The following is an 8317-nucleotide window of genomic DNA, read 5'->3' as shown; positions in this document are numbered from 1 at the left end:
CATTTGCCTCCTCAAGGGAAAGAAAATCTATAAACAGTATACTCTAGGGGAAGATGAAGTTCCATGTGAAAATAAAAGGAAAATAAAGTTTACCTATAGTTTTTTTCTTCCTCTAGGTAAAGACAGCCACGTTGACAACACTGGACAAAATAAAAGCACCTATACGGCCCCACTGTTGCCGCGAGGATGGCCTCCCGCGCATTTTTTTTCATCAGCGCGCTCTATTTTTTGGCGGCCTACGCCATATTTCGGTGTGGGCCCACTACGCAGTGAGAAGGGCAGAAAGAGATGGCTGTTCGCATTTGGTCTTCTTCTCCCTCTCTCCTGAAGATGAGCGCCGCGTCGCCGCCCAACCCTCTCCCTCCTCCCTTCCCAGATCTGCGGCCCAACACGCCCCGCCTCCTCTCCCCCCTGTTGACGGACACTGGACCTTCCGTCGTCTTACCCTGTCCAAGACCAAACTCGTCTTCTCATCTGAAGCCGATCTAGATCTTGCTCTCTGACCGGTTCCCAGGCGGGCGTCCCTCTGCTTCCTGTCCTTGCACTTTGACGGGTACCCAGGTGCGTGTCCCTGTTCTTTTGCTCCGACGGCCAGCTGCCCAGAAGTTCCCCTGCTTCCTCTTCGATTGGCAGCCAAACGGCACACAACTGCGAGCATGGTAGCGTGTGAAGGTATCCCTCTCCCTATAGATTTGTTTAATAGTTTATAAGACTATTTTGGATGAACCGATGTTGAAATCTTTGTGCTATAGGGTATAGTTTAATGAGATGTGTAGGAAGACTAGTTGATGAGTAACAATATGATTTGAGGCTAACACTTTTTTTGTTTCTGAACATCTGATTTAGTACGAGGTTGATAATTGATAGGTACAAGACGGTCTTTGCAAGACATCAGGCTCTGCTCCAGCTATTGATATCCATTTTCAGGTGAAAAGAAATGTCTAAGATGGTAATTAGTATCCAAGGTTATGTTTTGGGGAACAATTTGTTATCAAAAACATCTCTGCTAAATTTGTGATCATGTGGAGCACATTTGATTTCGTACAAAATACAGGTCACGGGATTCTGAAAGTTCTATCGGACGAACCAATGCTAGTGCAATATAGTTGTATTACTGTTTACAGATGTGATCGTCCCGGTTGTAGACTTAACATGATTTTAAATAGCTAAACTGAAGTAGCTAGCTCGGTATGCACATATAGTTAGGAAACTGACTAGCTATCTGACATGTGTTCCCTATACATTTAATGTGCTCCGTTAGCTACTAACTGGTTCCAGCTGATTTACTTCGTTTTGTACACAAGAAATACTATCTTGTTATAGATAAATCGCAAAACAAACGATAATGCAATATTTGCCCACCCCCTTCTTATATAGTTGATTGGTTCACAGAGATAACAATCTTGTCGTCACAACTGCCCTGAAGAACTGAGAAGTGTCATGGAACTTACATATTTCTTTTTTATAGAACTGTTGTTTGCTCTATAAATACCACATTATCTTGCAATTCTTACAGAGAATCGTACTTTGCTTTATAAATACAACATAGTCTTGCAAGCAGTCGATTTAATATCATTCTGTTGCTATGCTCTTGAAGCACTTGAATCCGCTTGGATCACGGCAAGACAGATAGAAGCAGGACGAAGAGCAATAACATGATATGCACGTCGTGGTGGAAAAATATGGGTACGTATATTTCTCGACAAACCGGTTACACTAAGACCCACGGAAACACGTGTGGGCTAGGTCCTGGGATTTCTTACCATCAAGTTGGTAAAAAGCCTCAATTTATTGGCAATTGCTAGAATTATCTTTGAATCGCAATGGCAGGGACATTATTTAGTTCTATGTTACTAGCAAGCCAAGTGTATTATTTTTGTCTAACAGAATTTGTTCAGGAAGATAGCAAAACTATCATAAACTGCAGGTTACAGCTATCCTATTTGGGACACTAAGCTATACACTTATCCTAGTTTTCTATTCAGAATGGCATAGCTTCTCTGGTCATACAATATTTTGCTTAAATTAGAATTTTTCCTGCAAGCAATACATTTAATATTTTACTATGCAAATCAGTTTCAATACAAGGGATAGTACGTTTTCCTATGCATCTGCCAACCACCACTTCTATCTATTTTGTCTAATTAATTTTCTTTGTTATCTCTACAAGGTTTACCAAATCAGGTGATAAGGTAAAAGAACTCTTCTTGTATTTCATAGTCGGCACTCGGGTTGCGACTCGTAGACTAGTCTGTCGACTAGTCGATCGGCTCGTAATCAGTGGAGAGAACACATACCAGCATATGTTTTTTCCCATTAAATCCTCTTGGGGAAGGCATTATAAGTTTAGCTAATTCCATGTGTTGTGGAGAAGAAGAAAAGTTGGTCGAGCCCAACACCAAAATAGCAATCTTTGTACCTTTGTCTATTGATTAGCACAATGAACTATATCAATGAACTTGATCATATTATTTGCTTGAGACAGAGTTAGTGCAACGAAGTATATCAATGAACTCTTCACTTATCATTGAATTATCTTCTTTCTTTGCAGGAACATATTCTTACGGGTGGTCATGGTCTGCTGGTTGATGGGCACAAACAAGTAATTGAGGCTCTCGCTCAAGGTCTTAATCAGAGTTGTAGATATTGTAGATACTTGGCCTGACCAACTCAAGGTCTTGACACCCCTCTTAATCAGAGGTGTAAATATTTTGCCTTACTAGAGTAGCAGATAATTGTCCTAACCAACAACACATGTACATGCTGACTTAGGTGTTCTGCTAGCTGTACGAAACATTAGCTATGTTTACTTCTTGAATTCTGGCTTGAAATTGACCATGAGTCTGTAATTGAACAAGAATCTGATGTGTACATTGAATTTTAGCAGCAATTTATAATTTTGAATTATGGCACAGAATTTAATTATTGGAATTATGGCATATATGAATTTAAATTCGAATTGAATATTTGTATACGGTAGATATGGATATGATATGTCCCCACCATCTTTCCCTAGAGCCAAATGTTGTTGTAGGTAAATCACCTTTCCACGCTGGACAACGCTGAGATGAATTCTTTCCCTAGTGCATAGGGCCCTAGGTAAAGAAATGGTTTCCCTAGAGCTTGGCAGGCACACCCTAGGGAAAGACCTCTTTACCGACTATACTTTACCTAAGGTTCTTTACCTAGGGCAAGCTCTAGGTAAAGTCTTTACCTAAGGTTTTTCGCATTTCACCTAGGGTATATGGCTCTAGGTAAAATCGTAGTTTCTACTAGTGGTGTATTAATGATGTTCGGTGTCTCGCGGGTCGTATTGCAGCGTTGAGCCGGTTTATCAGCCGGCTGGGAGAGAAAGCTATCCCCCTATATCAGATGATGAAAAAGATAGATACTTTTGTCTGGAGGGATGCTGCTAATGCGGCGTTTGAGGACTTGAAGAAACATTTAGTTGAGCCACCTGTCCTTGCTGCTCCGGTTGATAAAGAGCCATTGTTATTATATGTGGCAGCCAATGCCCGGGCTGTCAGTGTGGCCATTATGGTAGAACGTAAACAGGCTGGCAAGGAGTATCCGGTTCAACGACCGGTTTATTATATCAGTGAGGTACTTATTGAGTCTAAGCAGAGGTACCCGCATTGGCAAAAGCTGGTGTATGGAGTTTTTATGGCGAGACAGAAGCTCAAGCAGTATTTTCTAGGTCATCCTATAACTGTGGTCAGTTCTGCCCCTTTGGGAGATATAATCCAGAACAGGGAAGCAACTAGCCGGGTTACCAAATGGGCCATCGATCTTGAACCTCATGGGTTAAAGTATATGCCTCGTATGGCAATCAAGTCCCAAGCGCTTGTGGATTTCATCAATGACTGGACAGAATTACAGGCGCCGAAAGAAAAGCCAGATAACACTTATTTGACTATTCATTTTGATGGATCCAGGCAATTGGAGGGCTCGGGGGCTGGAGTCGTGTTAACTTCCCGACGGGGTGATAAGTTTTGTTATGTTCTCCGTTTAATGTTTCCTTGCACTAACAATGCAGCTGAATATGAGGCCTTACTTCATGGTCTTCGAATGGCTAAGGAGATGAATTTAAGCCGGGTTAAGTGCTTTGGTAATTCAGACCTGGTAGCTCAGCAAGTGTCTGGTACTTGGGATTCCAAGGATCCGCTCATGGCGGCGTATCGATGAGAAGTGGACATAGTGGCTGGTCATTTCAAGGGTTATCAGGTTGACCATGTGGACCGGCGAAAAAATGAAGCGGCGTACTTTAAGCCGTTTGGGCTCTCAATGTAAACCGGTGCCACCCAATGTTTTTCTGGATGTTTTGCATAACCCGTCGGTCAAGCTACCTACAGAGGAGGATTTGGCTGTTCTTGATCCGGAGGCTCAGTTGCTGGTAGCTCTTCACGTTATCCTAGATTGGACAGTCCCATATTTGGCGTATATGAACCGGGGCAAGTTACCGGAGGATGAAACTTTGGCTAGGCAGATAATCCGGCAATCCAAGTCAATGACCATTATCAACGGAAAATTGCATCATTGCAGTGTAACAGGGGCGTTTCAGCATTGCGTATCCCCTGAAGAAGGCTGTGAGATTTTGCGTGAGATCCACGAAGGAGATTGTGGTCACCACGCCGGTTCAAAGTCCCTGGTATCTAAGGCTTTTCGTCACGGTTTCTATTGGCTGACGGCTCATGCTGATGCTGAGGATTTGGTAAAAAGGTGTGATGGTTGTCAGAAGTTTTCACGTCGAGCTCATGTTCCGGCTCAGGAATTCAGGAAGATTCCAATCACTTGGCCGTTTGCAACTTGGGGGCTGGATATGGTTGGGCCCTTTAAGAGGTCCAAGGATAAGAAGACCCACCTTCTGGTGGCGGTTGATAAGTTCACTAAGTGGGTGGAGGCAGAGCCAGTCGGTAAGTGTGATGCAGCCATGGCGGTTTAATTCATCAAGAAGGTGATTTTTCGATTTGGTTTTCCACACAACATCATAACTGATAATGGTACTAATCTGTCCAAGGGTGCTATGGAAGAATTTTGTCAACGTGAGCACATCCGGCTTGACGTGTCATCAGTGGCTCACCCCCAATCTAATGGTCAAGCGGAGAGATCCAATCAAGAGATCCTACGAGGTATCAGGCCCCGGCTTATGGTTCCCTTATAGCGGACGCCGGGTTGTTGGATGGAGGAGTTATCTTCTGTGTTATGGAGCATCAATACCACGCCCAACAGATCTACGGGTTATATACCTTTTTCATGGTTTACGGAGCAGAGGCGGTTCTCCCTAGTGACATCCGTCATGACTCACCCCGTGTGGCGGCTTATGCTGAAGCTGACAATGAGAAGCCACGTCAGGAAGCACTTGACCTATTAGATGAGGAGTGTGATATTGCAGCAGCGCGTTCGGCGATTTACCAGCAAGATCTGTGTTGTTATCACAGTCGTCGGGTTAAAACCAGAACGTTTCAAGAAGGGGATCTGGTGCTCCGGCTCATTCAGGATCAGACTGATATGCATAAATTATCCCCGCTTTGGGAAGGACCTTTTGTGGTCAGCAAGAATCTGCACAACGGGTCGTACTACCTTATCGATGTTCGAGAGAACAAAGACTCACGTAAATCGGAGGAGGAGACCCACCAGCCGTGGAATATAACTCATCTTCGGCCTTGCTACACCTGTGCCATAGGCTCCTCTTATGCACATATTATTGACAATGTATATATTATGATGATCAATATAATAAACCAGCATCCTTGCTAAAGCGGGGCCTCCGCCGTTATTCCTTACAAGGTGTTTGGTTACATGGGGGCTTCTGTTTATAAAGCAGAGTTCTAATTACCATTGATCCGGCTCATAAGCCACACATTAAAAAAACTTGGGGGCTTGCTACCCAAATTCAAAGGAGCCAAAGAGAGTTTATTGCAAAGCACAACTCAAACATAGGCACCCATTGAGCACAGCTCAAAATATTACTTGGGGGCTCTTTGCTTCTACAAGAACAAAGAGTCTATAACCTCGTAATAGGCTATAAAATCCAGGCTTGGAAGCCAGGTGTATTCACCTAAAACCCCGGGTTATCCTGCCTTTTTAAGTAAGCCACTCCGCCTAGGTAATCCTGGTAGACCCATCGAACGTTTGACAAGTCAATCTTATAAAGACCCTGAACTTGTCATAGTTAAAATGACGATTGGTTGATGTGAGGTCCATATTATAAGGCTTTGTAAAATGGTTTAACTCAGTGGCCTGGTAGCCCATGAAAAGCCTCGCCTTTTATATATTTTTTCTTCTGAAATGTTTCTTTTTGATATTCCTTTTTTGAGGCGGTTTATACTAAACCGGTGTTTTTTGACCCGGCCTGGCTGATTGACTATAAGTCGACCGAACAAATTGAGAATATTGCTGGTATCTATTGACCTGGCTTCGCTGTTGATTATAAGTCGTCAGTATACAATCAGATATAAACCGATGTTGATTGACCCGGTCTGGCTTCGACTACAAGTCACCAGTATGATATACGAATAATCCGGTGTTTATCACAACCCGGTACAACTGTACTATAAACCAGCAAAACAGGGAGGAGTTATCAGTACTCAAGATTTGGGTTATCACCCTTACTACAGAAAGTTGGTGAGCCAACGATGTCATTCAATGTCACAGATATGATATATTTCATATTTGATTGTCCTTCAATACAGCCTGGTTATAAACCCAGATTATATGTTGGGCATTATGACCCGTCAGGCGATAAACCGCCATGACACTTTCAACTTGTTATATGCAGAAACATGTCAAATAAAGCTACTAAGGATCATAAGCAGTCATAACATAAATCATGGCGGATTAACAATATCATGCAAAGTGAATATGCACGATGGCATAGCAGACCAAGTGTTTAAACTAGCCTATTACAAGGGTTTTGATGCCCAAAAGGATAATTGTCTTTTCAGCAAGGATTGCGGTATGCAGAAGGCTAAACCGGCCTCCGGATCATGATTCTTCGTCGGGCTGACTCCATGGCTGTGGATCCTCCTGCGCCGGTTCATCCTCCTCCTCTCCACCCAGCGGCTGGAAGTCAATGGTTGTCCAGTCGATTCCAGTTAGGGCCTTGAATACAGCTTCGTCGCTTATAAGGGTGGAGGGGTCAACATCAGGGGCATAGGTATGCTTACGGATTGGCGGGATAAGATTTTCCACATCATGAGTTGGCGCAGCAAGTCGTTTGTTGTCAGCATCATAAACCACCTGATAGTGAGAAAGATCTATTTCGTCAGCCAATTTGCTCGCTAATGGGTGCATTTCCTTTGTCAAAGCTCGAAGATCATCATTATCAAACTCTGACCCGTCTTCCTTTATGCTAGGATAGCCGCGTCCTATGCCAGCCGAGTCAAGATCTAGTATCCAGGCTTTTGCCCGGATTAGCGCAGTCAGAGCACCTGCCCTTGCAGCTGATCTTTTTAACTCGTCCAACCAGGCAGGCAACATTGACAACTTTTCTAATGTTTCCTTGATCAGGGTTGGGGGCGGTTTGTTATGAGCAGAAGTACAAATGATCCGTTGTGCGCCGGTATATAACGGCTCTATAAGAGTATAGGCAGCCTTCAACTTGTTCTGCATATCAGAGCCCAGATGGGTAATGCGAGATCCTGCATCATTGAACATATTCATGAACCGGCAGTTTATGGGATAATACATGATGAAGCTTATCATAAGGGTACTTACCAAACACAACAGTGGCCATGGCATTGATTTGCCGCTTCAAGCCAGCCAGTTCTTCTGCTACCGGATTAAGGGTTGTTTCAGCGTCCTCCGCCCGTTTTAGCAGCGCTGCTTTTTCAGCATCCCATCCTGCCCCGTTCACTTTTAAAGCCTTCTTTCAGTTGTTCCATGGTCATTAAAGCGCCAGTCAGCTCTTCTTTAGCCTTGGAAGTTTCTGCTTGCTGGGACTTAATATTTTCCTGAAGGTCCGCGATTTGAGATTCTTTTTGGCTTAAATCAGCCTGCAAGAGACATTTAATGAGTTAGTAGTGCATATTTGAAGTCCCAAGCACATAACAGGTTACACACTTGGCACTTGCGGGCTAATGCATATCGCTTTTATCAACTGACATTTGAAGTCCCAAGCACATAACAAGTTATATACTTGGCACTTGGGGGCTAATGTATATTTGCTCAAGTCAAAGTTACGGATTTTTTCTTCCTCAATCGCTTTACAAAGATGGTTATCAAGAATTTTGGAAGCTTCATGACAAAAAAGTACTGATTCATCCTAAAGGTATGAACCAGTCCCTGTGGGCTACACAAGCAAAAATTGCAAGATTCA

The 8317-nt window shown here is 43.4% G+C and overlaps 1 long non-coding RNA gene across 1 annotated transcript; it reads left to right on the top strand.

Moving 5' to 3' along the window:
• Positions 1–270: 270 nt before the first annotated feature.
• Positions 271–2907, top strand: LOC125537312. Its single transcript, XR_007295780.1, has 4 exons — positions 271–672; positions 868–927; positions 1598–1686; positions 2552–2907. It is a non-coding gene; the product is annotated as an uncharacterized LOC125537312 (long non-coding RNA).
• Positions 2908–8317: the final 5410 nt, after the last annotated feature.

This window comes from Triticum urartu, chromosome 2 (genome assembly GCF_003073215.2).
Source record: "Triticum urartu cultivar G1812 chromosome 2, Tu2.1, whole genome shotgun sequence".
In the NCBI taxonomy this organism is placed as follows: domain Eukaryota; kingdom Viridiplantae; phylum Streptophyta; class Magnoliopsida; order Poales; family Poaceae; genus Triticum; species Triticum urartu.
This window is presented reverse-complemented; position numbering and strand designations above follow the sequence as displayed.